The 11,232-nt window shown below is 34.5% G+C and overlaps 1 long non-coding RNA gene across 1 annotated transcript; it reads left to right on the forward strand.

The window, feature by feature from the left end:
- Positions 1-219: 219 nt before the first annotated feature.
- LOC105532329 lies at positions 220-4,124 on the forward strand. The gene is made up of 2 exons (XR_001004953.1): positions 220-282; positions 3,313-4,124. It is a non-coding gene; the product is annotated as an uncharacterized LOC105532329 (long non-coding RNA).
- The last annotated feature ends 7,108 nt before the right edge of the window (positions 4,125-11,232 follow it).

Genomic DNA, 11,232 nt, shown 5'->3' on the forward strand with positions numbered 1-11,232 from the left:
CTCCTGACCTTGTGATCTGCCCGCCTCAGCCTCCCAAAGTGTTGGGATTATAGGCGTGAGTCACTGCACCTGGCCTAAACAATATATTTTTAAAGTTTTGTATATATGGGGAATTTATATATTATATTATTAATTTATATATTATTATTATTATTATACTGGTATTATATCAAATATATCCCTCTGCAGCTTGTTTTATTCACCCTACATTGTCTTTGAGATTAAAAAATGAATTGTTTGTTTATTCAAAAGGAGAAGAAACTTCCTTCTGGCATTTTTGAGGTAATTCTTGATTAATATTTAAAATTGCTTTTATAACATTACTTAATTATATGCTTTGTTTGTTTTTACTTCTTGAGAAAATTTTAGGCGTATATAGTGACAAGGAAAACCATCAATTTTATCTGGTTAGAACTCCTTAGAATAGAGGTGAAATCAAATTCTTTTTGTACTAATCTAATAATCCTGATTATTTGTAATAAAGCTGTGCTTACAGCACAACGAATCATGTATAAATGGCCAGTAATGATGGGCTGGAGAAGGCAGAGGAGTCACTCCTCTCTTCTCACTCCATACTCTATAAGCTGGCAATTCTCGAGTTTTTAACTCCAACCACGGCTCTGATAGATGAGTTTGTATACTGCCTAGTAGACATTCCCACGTGGAGGACACGAAGGCACCTGAAGATCAAAATAAATGACAGTGGCTTTACCATCTTTCCTCCAACTTTAGGCCTTCTTTATCCCCTCTCTCTCCCAGCTTACTAAACCTAAAACCTGGGAGCCACCCTTGACTTCTCCTTCCATACTGTAAAGCCAATCAATTGCTAAATCCTCTTGATTTTGTCTAAACACAGTCCACTTTCTCCATCTCCACTAATATGACATTAAAGATCTCCAACACTTGCCAAGCACTGTGTAAGTGCGTGCTTTATATAGATTATTTTTCTGAATACTTATACCAACCTCATCAGGGGGTTATAATGGCTGTCCCCAGGATATATATTGGAAAACAGGGTGAGAAAAGATAAACAATCACACAACTAACAGATAACAGGACTGATTATGAAATCTCACTCCAAATGTTTGAACTACCTTGTGACAAAATACCTCAAACTCTTACCTTGTATCCAGTTCCTTGCTCTACTTCTGTCTCCCTCCAAAGTTTTCTCTGGCCTTGAACCAGAAGATTTTTTTAAAGTGTAAAATCTTATCTTTTTAATTCTTGGGTCAAAACAGGAGTGACCAATCTTTTGGCTTCCCCGGGCCACATTGGAAGAAGAATTGTCTCGGGCCACACACGAAATACACTAACACTGATAATAGCTAATGAGCTTTTTAAAAATCACAAAAAAAAAAACCTCAAAAAGTCTTAAGAGAATTCACAAATTTGTGTTAGGTCACATTCAAAGCCATCCTGTGCCACATGTGGCCCATGGACCACAGGTTGGACAAGCTTGGCTTAAAAACTTTCAATAGCTTCTCAATTGTCTTATTCTCATTTTTTATTCTGTTTTCTTTTCTAATTCATTTTTCTTATTCTACTCTAAAAATCATTAGCAGAGTCTAAAAGGTGCCACCTGCCTATTTCTCTTCTCACTCTGAATAGATATGCCCCTTTCTGTCACAGATTCTTTGCTTTTTCCCTCTAATTAAAACCTCCTTCCCTAACTAAGAGCGACTAATTATAATCTTTTTTTAATTCTTCATATTTCACTCAAAAATCAGTTCTTCAAGAAAGCCTTTCTTTCTAACTCATTAGTCTAGGTCTTCTCATAACATTAACTGTTATCACAGCAAATAGATTTTGCCAGGTTATTAAGATAAAATAGCAGCAAGGTAAAATGACTGAATATTTACAACTCTATTGTCTGGGAGAATTAACTCAAGATCTAGGTAGTTAAAAACTAGTAAACATTTGTTGAGAGCATACTATGTGTCAGTCATGGTACTGCTTTACGTATTTTTGTTATACTTCCTCTTAGAATTATGTATGGGTTCTATATAACACTTATAAAAATTATAATAAACTAACAGTGCGATTTATTAATATTTCTCCCCATTTTTACACCTTAACTCATTAAGGGCTAAGATATCTTCAGTTCCTTTTCCAGTACATTTTCAAGAAGAATGTGTCAAACTAAAATTTGGTTGCTAAGATATAACTGCCAAGTTAAGACATTACTTATGTGCTCAGGGCAACCACTTTAAATACAGTTTTCTAAATTTTACATGTTACTATCTCAATGAAGTTGAAATATTTATCTTGCACCTTTAAAATTCAAAGTTAATAAGTAGAATATCTAATGCATAAAGTACAGAATATGAGACCTGAAACTGTAAAACTCTTAGAAGAAAATATAGGAAAAAGCTCCTTGACATTGACCTTGGCAATGATTTTTTTGGATATGAAACAAAAGCATAAGTAATAAATGCAAAAATAGACAAGTAGGATTAAATCAAGCTAAAAAGCTTCTGCACACTGAAGGAAAAAGTCAACAAAATCCCAACCTATGGTGTGGAAGATATTTGCAAACCTTGTATCTGATAACAGGCTAAAACTGAAATATATGTAAAAATACCCCAACAACACAGTGTCAAAAAAAAGTAAAAAACTTGAATCACCCAATTTTAAAAATGGGCAAAGGATCTGAAGTGGCATTTTTCAAGAGACAATGAATTGGACAACAGCTGTATGAAAATCTGTTCGTTATCACTGATCATAACCAAAATACAAATTAAAACCACAATGAGATATTAATTCATGCCTGTTAAGATGGCTATTTTAAAAAAAAGATAACAAGTATTGGTGATGGGATACAGAAAAGAGAACCTTAGGACACTGATAGTGGAAAATTTAATTCATACAAATATTATGGAACACAGAATTTGGATGCCTCAAAAATTTAAAACTAGAACTACCATATTGTCCAGGAATATCACTTCTAGGCTTCTAGGCATATACCCAAAGGAAATGGGAGAGCTTCATTCCCATGTTTATTATAACATTATTCACAATGGCCAGGATATGAAGTAAACCAGTTTCCATAATAAATAAATAGTGTTATCATTTATATGTGGTTTGTTTGTTTTTCTCCACCAAATCTCATGGTGAAATTTGAACCCCAGTGTCATTGTGTTGGGGACCAGGCCTAATAGGAGGTATTTGGATCATGGGGGCAGATTCTTCATCAATATGTTAATTACTTCTTTTGGGGGTGAGGGAGTTCTTATTCTATTAGTTCTCATGACAGCTGGCTATTAAAAAAAAGCTGGCATCTCTCCATCTCTCTCTTGCTTCCTCTCACAGCAGGTGATATCTGCACACACTAGCGCCCCTTTGCCTTCCGTCATGAGTAGAAGCAGTCCAAGGCCTTCACCACATTCCCTATCTTGAACCTTCCAGCAAGAAGAATCATGAACCGAATAAACTGCTTTTCTTTATAAACTATTCAGCTTTATGTATTCCCTTACAGCAACACGAAATGGACTAAGACGAATTGATAAAGAAAATGTGATATCTATACATCTCTCTATCTATAAAGATAAGATACCAATTACAATGGAATATTGTTCAGTCATAAAAAGATGAAGATTCTGGAATCTCAGATGTCAGGGATGAATCTGGAGGAAATTATGCAAACAGAAATAAGCTAGACACAGAAAGACAAATACTATATAATCTCACTTATATGTAGAATCTGAAAAAGTTGAACTCAGAAGCAGAGACTCAGTAGTAATTGCCAGGGGCTGGGAGCAGGAAGAAGAGAATTGAAAGAAGGAAAAGGGAGATGTTGGTCAAAGAGACAAACATTCAGTTACAAGATGAATAAGTTCTGGAGATCTAATATATAGCATGGTAACTATCATTAATAATACCATATTTGTATATTGTATACTTGAAATTTGCTGAAAGTAAATCTCAAGGGTTCTCAACAAATACATACCAAAAAAATGATTACCTTAGATTACTATGTAAGATGATGGATGTGTTAGCTAGTTTGATTTTGGTAATTATTTCACAATATATATGTATATCAGGTCATATTATTCACCTTAAATATATACCACTTTGTATGTTGATTACCTCAATAAAGCTGGGGGGTGGGGAAATATTTGAAAAATGTAGTATTATAAGCCCTAAAGCTTTGAGTAAAGCTTTGAGCTTCAAGATTTTCAAGGTCTGAAAAATAATGAATTCCTTTCATTATCATGTAAATTTTAGAATCAGCCTGTTGATTTTCACACACACACATGCACACACACACAAATTGGAATTGTTTTGAAGCCATAGATCAATTTGAGAAGAACTGACAGATTTAAATATTCTGTCTTCCAGGCCATGAACATGTTACATAGCTCCATTTATTTGGGTCTTCCTTAGTTTTGTTTTTTTTTTCAGTAATTGTTCATACTTTTCTATCTGGAAGTCATGCACAATTTTTGTAGTTATTTCCTTAGGTGTTCGGCATTTTTTATGGTCTCATAATGCTATTTTTCAATAATTTTTGTTTGTGGCATATACACACGCACATAAAATTGATTCTTATGTGTTTACAGTACATCCACTGACCTTTGCTTGATTCATTAATTTATTCTAATAGTTTGTACATAGGTGGCTTTGGATTTTCTATGCATATAATCATGCCATCTGCAATAACAATAGTTTTATTCCTCCTTTTGAATCATTTTACTTGATGCAAACAAGTTTAAGATTGTGATAACTTCCTTTGGAATTGATCATTTTGAGTTTATGAAGTGGCCCCCTTTATGTCCATTAATACTTCTTACATTAAACTCTAATGAGTTTGGTTATTAGCATAGCCATAGCATCTGTCTTTTTAAACGTTCTTATGGCATATACCTCCATCTTTTTACTCTCAATTTTACGTATATAATTGGAATATATGTATGTATGTGTAGGCAGCATATAGTTGGGCTTTATTTTTTAAATCCAGTTTGACAAAAATTATCTTGGAGTTTTATTTCATTCATAGGTAACATCAATACTGATATACTTGTAGTTGCCTTTAATTTTGACATGTAGCATATCTCAAATAAAGAATTCTGATCATAGAACAATAGTACAGAATACATGTCTAAGTATTTAGAGGCATAACTCTTCTACTAGAAAAGATTAAACCCAGAGTAAGAGAGAGAGAGAGAGATCTTCCACAGACATGCAAGTATGAAGAGGAAGTTATATATAAAAAGAGTCAGCCATAAACACTGTTTTCTAAGTAGGCTCAGGAAGGCACCTTTTGACTGTATATTACAAATTCATAAAGAATACTTGAGCTAGGCTCAAATGGAAAGAAAAATTTCAATATCACCCAGGTCTCACAAAAGCAGAGCATTCCATGTCTTGTTTCAAGGTTGAGAAGATCCTGCTATTAGTTTGCTTTCTCTCCTTCCCCGGTTGGATGAAACTTGTAAATGTTAGGGAGAGGTAAATTATAATTTTGATGCATGATCACCCACATCGACACATCAAAATGATACCTTCCTATTTCCCTAGTCTAGTGTGTAAAAATATACTACATCACAGGAATATTCAGTGTCAGTAAGAAAAAGAAATATGAGAAATACAGATCCAAGCCCAAAATAAGTTTTAATGAGATCAATTCCACACATAATCTAATACCTAGAACCCTTACCTGAGAGGCAGTATAGTGTAGAAGTCAAGAGTTTATTACAGGTCAGAGATTAGGCTATGGAAACCGACTCTTAGGTATGCTACTTACCAAATCTATGAGTTAAAGACAAATCCTAAAATTTTTGTTGACTCAGTTTCCTCATCTATAAAATGAGAAACAATAACAGAAACTACTTTGTAAGGTAATGTGGAGATTAAACTGCATCTAAAGCAATTGGAAAAGTGCCTAGCATATATAGCAACTGTTCAAAATGGTTATTATTGTCGTCGTCATCATCATCATCATCATCATCGTCTAAGTATACATCCATGTTTCGTAAGTTTCAGGTTTACAAACAGCAGTGCTTCTAAATTTCAAACTACACCTCATTGTTGACACTCAACAACAGTAAGAAAGATAGTCATTGTACCACCATCAATGCATGGAAGGAACCATAAGCACAGTATTATATATTCAGTCAGCCTTTACTATTGACAATCAGCTTGAACAATCAGCTTTTCTATTCCTAAGACAGGATAGCTATAGAGAAAAGAGACTTAAATATGAAAGCCATTCACATCTATTTCAAAGACAAAAAAGACACTCTTTCAGCTCTCTACTCATATTGCAGCAATGCACAGGAATTGGACACAAAAATCGGCAAAGGGTCTTTTATATTTTGTCTTATATTCTCAGGGCATGGATTTTAAGCTGTAATTCAAAAAATTATTTCTCATACTGCACATATGTTTATAATTGTTATAAAATTGAAAAGGACAAGATTGTGGGTTATACTTCAAAGATAAATTTTTAAAAATATACAACGCATTATAAATTTTATAGTCAGCATTCTGTGTAATAGATCACTAAAGCTTTTTCCTCCTCTCTAGTGGAAACTGTACCTTTTGATCAACATCTCTCCTATCTCCATTAACTTCCCCTCCGCCAGTCTCTTGCAAGACCTCTACCCTCTACTTGTAGGAGTTCAACTTTTTTTTCAATTCTACATATAAATGAGGTCATACTGCATTTGTCTTTGTGTGCCAGGCGTTTTTCACTTAGCATAATGTCCTCCAGGTTCATCCATGCTGTTGTAAATGACAGGATTTCCTTTTACAAGGCTGAGTAATATTCCATTAGGTATGTATACCAAACTTTACTCATTCATCTGATGATGGACAGGTTACTTCCATGTCTTGGCTATTGTGAATAATGCTGCAATAAACATGTGAGTGCAAATCTCTCCTCAGCATACTGATTTCAATTCCCTTGGTAATATACCTAGAAATGGGATTACTGGAACATATGATAGTTCTATTTTCTAAGGAACCTTCATAACGGTTTTCATCATAACTGTATTAATTTACATTCCTACCAACGATGTACAAAGGTTTCCTTTTCTCCACTTCCTCACCAACACTTAACATCTCTTGTTTTTGGTAACACCCATTCTAACAGGTGGTGATAATATTTCATTATGGTTTTCATTTGCGTTTTCCTGATGATTAGTGATGATAAGCGTATTGTCTTGCATCTGATGACCATCTGTATGTCTTCTTTTGAAAGGTGCCTATTTAGTTTCTTTGCACATTTTTGATTGGGTTTTGTTTCATTGCTATCCAGTTGTTTGAATTCCTTATATATTTTTGATATTAGCCCTTATCAGATGTATGCTTTGAAAATATTTTCTCCCAATCCTTGGGTTGCCTATTCAAAGGTCAATATTTTTTATGTCTAATTATATGGATTTTATACATTTTCTAAATGCAAAATTTTATATTTGTTTTACTTGTTTGGTGTTTACTGTCTTATTTTAATTTTTCTCATTTTTGTAATAATTATTGACAGTCCTTATATCTTGTTTTGGGGCTAGGAGGAAAACGTTATTGTCATCCAAGACAGAATTAGAGTGACCATCTATATGAAGACTCCTTACCACAGGATAGACAGAAACTCAAACTTACAAAAGATGCAGAAAAAAAATCTATCCTTTACAACAATTCAAATTATTTTAAACTTATTTTTAACTTAACTTTCCACAAACAATATATTTTCCATATTTTCTAAAGGTCTATTGGGGGAGCCAGAGTCTGTATAATATGCTCAGTCCATCATCTTGAAACAATTCCAAAAACATATTTTCATTTTCTAAACTCCTATAGTAATTTATCTACTTTTCATATGGCATTTGCCACTCTCAACCTCGTGCTTCAATTATCTGAGCCATTGTCCTCTCTCTCCTACTAACTCCTAAAGTGACAAGTAGACATGCGCATAGAGATGCAAGGTGAGCAGTTGTATTTATCAAACTTTCACTATGTTCAAGAAACATCACATATATTATGTACCTCAAGTGTTTTATGAAACATTAAATAAGTATTAACATTATTTTGTGATACAGATGAGAAAACTGAAGCCCAGAGAAATTACAGTACATTACCTTGTGTTTCTCTGATTTCAATGCTGTAAGTATTTCCATGAGGCAGAGATTGGATTCATTTTTGAATCCTCCGCAGAGCTGAGCATAAATCTTCATCCACAGAAATTCTCAATAAATGAAAGAAGGTAAACATCTTGACGATACTCTTACTTTATACATCGAATAACATTTGTCACCTGTGTTCTCTGGAAAGTTATTTTTATAAACGGCTATGCTGTGATCACACACACACAACAATTTTTTTTTTTAAAGGTGTCTAGAGTGCAGGATGAATAAGGTTAAAGCACATTAGCAGTGTGCTTTATACTTATTTGTATACTTATTTGCCTGAATACTTGAGTCAGAACTTTAAATATTTCCTTTTCATTTTGTATTTAACCTATATATCAATGTAAACAAATAAAGAAACAATCTTTATTCTTACCTACTATAATACACTTATAATCTAAAATACACTGGAATTGATTTGTTTGGATTGATAAATTCAGTTAGTTAACCAAGGTTGATTTCACACCTGTTGTGTGGTCTACAGTGTAGACTCTATGCTACTTGAAGACTAAGAAAAGACTTTCTAAACATGCATGTTGCCACTAAACACCACCTTCTAACACCTTTACCAAACAGATGACTGCCTGGGCCTTTAAAATAAGCAAATTATGTGCAAACGAATAAACGCCACAGAATTAAGAACAATTTTATGAAAACAGGTTTATTCTACACAAACATTTTAAATCTGCTGTAATAAATCATACTTTATGCCAGCTGACATGTTGTGGGCTGCCCAAGGGGAGACCACATGGCAAGTACCAGAAGGAGGACCCTGGTCAGCAGCCAGCAAGGGGCTAAGGCCCTCAGAACAACAGCCTGTGAGGAACCAAAGCCTGCCAACAGCCATGAGTGAGTTTGGAAGGATCCTTTCCCAGTTATGTCTTCAGATAAGACTGAAGCTCCTGCCAACACTTAAATTGCAGTGCTATAAGAAACTCTGAGGCCGAAAACCCGACTAGGTAGGTGTGCTCTGATTCTTAACTCACAGATATAATCAGATCAGAAATATTCATTTTTTTTCAAACCAGTAAGATTTGATGTAATTTGTTGCACACCAAAACAGTCTGTATTGACTGTAATACAGTTGGTAACAGAAAATAACTGAAGAGGGGCAAAAATAAATACCATCTTTCAAACAATGACTCATAAAACTGTTTGCAAAATACATACACATACACAAATACACATACACGCACAGACACACACACACACACACATATACACAAACACACCACAATAGAGTGATTAAGACCATAAATTCTGGAGCCAAAATTCTAGGTGTAAACCCTAGTCCTGCCACTTACAGCTGTGTGTCCTGGTAAAAATGTTTTAACCCCTCTCTGTTTCTTCATCTACAAAATGGAAAAAGTAACAGCAACATTTTCTCTGATTTGTAGTAAGGATCAACGTGCTTAGAACATGACCTGTACATTGTAATCACAATATAAATGTGAGCCATTCCTGTCATTTTGGCAGCTAGTATTGTGCCTGGCATATAACTCTTGGTCAATAAACATATATCTCTCCCTACAGTCACATTTGATCAACCTAACATGATTAATTCCCTGAGAAGCAATTAGTTCTGAAGCTAAAGCATATCCCGTGGTCTAAACTCAATATACCTTTGAGTAGAGTTCTGAACTGAATTTTTTTATTGAAACTTCTGCTCACACCAGTTGAGAGCTTAATTGTATCATGTAGACGTTCTGAGCAGGTGGCTGATTTTTGAAGCAGCCTTTCTACAAAACCAATGAAGCAAAACAAAGGAGTGAGAAGACTCATGAGAAAACACTCATAAGAAAATAAGATTTAGAGTTTACATAAAGCAGCCTTCTTCCAAAGCAGGATTATTGGTAGGGTGGGAACAAAAGTGGGAAAGAGTAGAATCAGGTAAATGAAATTTTTATGTGTTGTATACTGACATTTTTAACTGAATTTTTTAATGCAAAGCAGGGCATGCTTTTCATTGACTTTTTCTTCATCACTCTCATTGTTTTCACTTCTTAATGAGAAAACAAGTATTGCACTGCACAGACATCAGCCCAGATGGGGATGGAGACCCATCGAAAGGTGGAAATGCTTCTTAAGCCTTAGAGAAGCATCCACAAGGACCAAGCTCAGGGTAGACACTTATCTAAACCTTGTGGGTGTGTGAATTTCAAGCCACAAGCCTTGTGAGAACAGATTGAGGCACCGCATTCCTGGTATTCCTCCCCAGTGGGACCAGAAATACCCAGGGAGAAAGTTTCTCATGTGCTTCTTGCCAAAACACTACACTCCAAACTCCCACAGTAATCCCTTCTGCAATGAATTCTAATTTGTTTCAAAAATAAATTTAGTACTTATATGGGGAAAAAAAAAAAAACTCTCTGCTCAATGATATCGAGGGGCAGAATCAAAATGAGGTTCAAAAAACAATGGTCCAGAAGATAAAACATTTGGCAATTTGAATCTTATTGTAGTAAATACCTTCTGGGTAAAGGTTTTTTTTTGTTTGTTTGTTTTTGTTTTTGTTTTTTAATTTCCTATTGAGTGACTTCTCCAGGAGTCTGCCACAGAGTATATAGGCGACAACTACCTCATTTCTAGGTCAGAAGAGATTCTCTGCATATACAGAGAAAATCAGCATCCAAGTCCCAGCATCTGTCATTAGGCATACCTGTGCTTAAAGCCACAAAGACAGTAAATGACTCTCATCGTCAAAACCTAAAAAAAACTAGAAGCAGCCTAATGAAAATCAGTTAGCTGTGCTGATTATTTTAATGTGCTTTTGGAGTAATTTTTATGGGAAATAAATGTATTAGAAGAAATCCTGAGTATTTTTGTAGGAAATTGCTTATATTGTATATTAATATGAGGATGAGGAAGAAGTGGAAAAAGGGGAACATTAGCAATTGCTGGTGAATGTAATGCAAACTTTAAAGCAATACATTATAAGCAATTTTACATTGTTTATGATTAAGAAGGAAAATAACCAAAAACAATGGACTCTTCTCTTAGAGAACAGGACAGACTTTATCGAGTGAGTTGAAATGCATTACAGAGTTCTGCTAGCCAATAAAATATACTCCACCAATTGGCAGGGCATGGGAAATGCTCCCGATCCAAG

The sequence above is a fragment of the Mandrillus leucophaeus genome, unplaced genomic scaffold, assembly GCF_000951045.1.
Source record: "Mandrillus leucophaeus isolate KB7577 unplaced genomic scaffold, Mleu.le_1.0 Scaffold95, whole genome shotgun sequence".
NCBI classification, from domain to species: Eukaryota; Metazoa; Chordata; class Mammalia; order Primates; family Cercopithecidae; genus Mandrillus; species Mandrillus leucophaeus.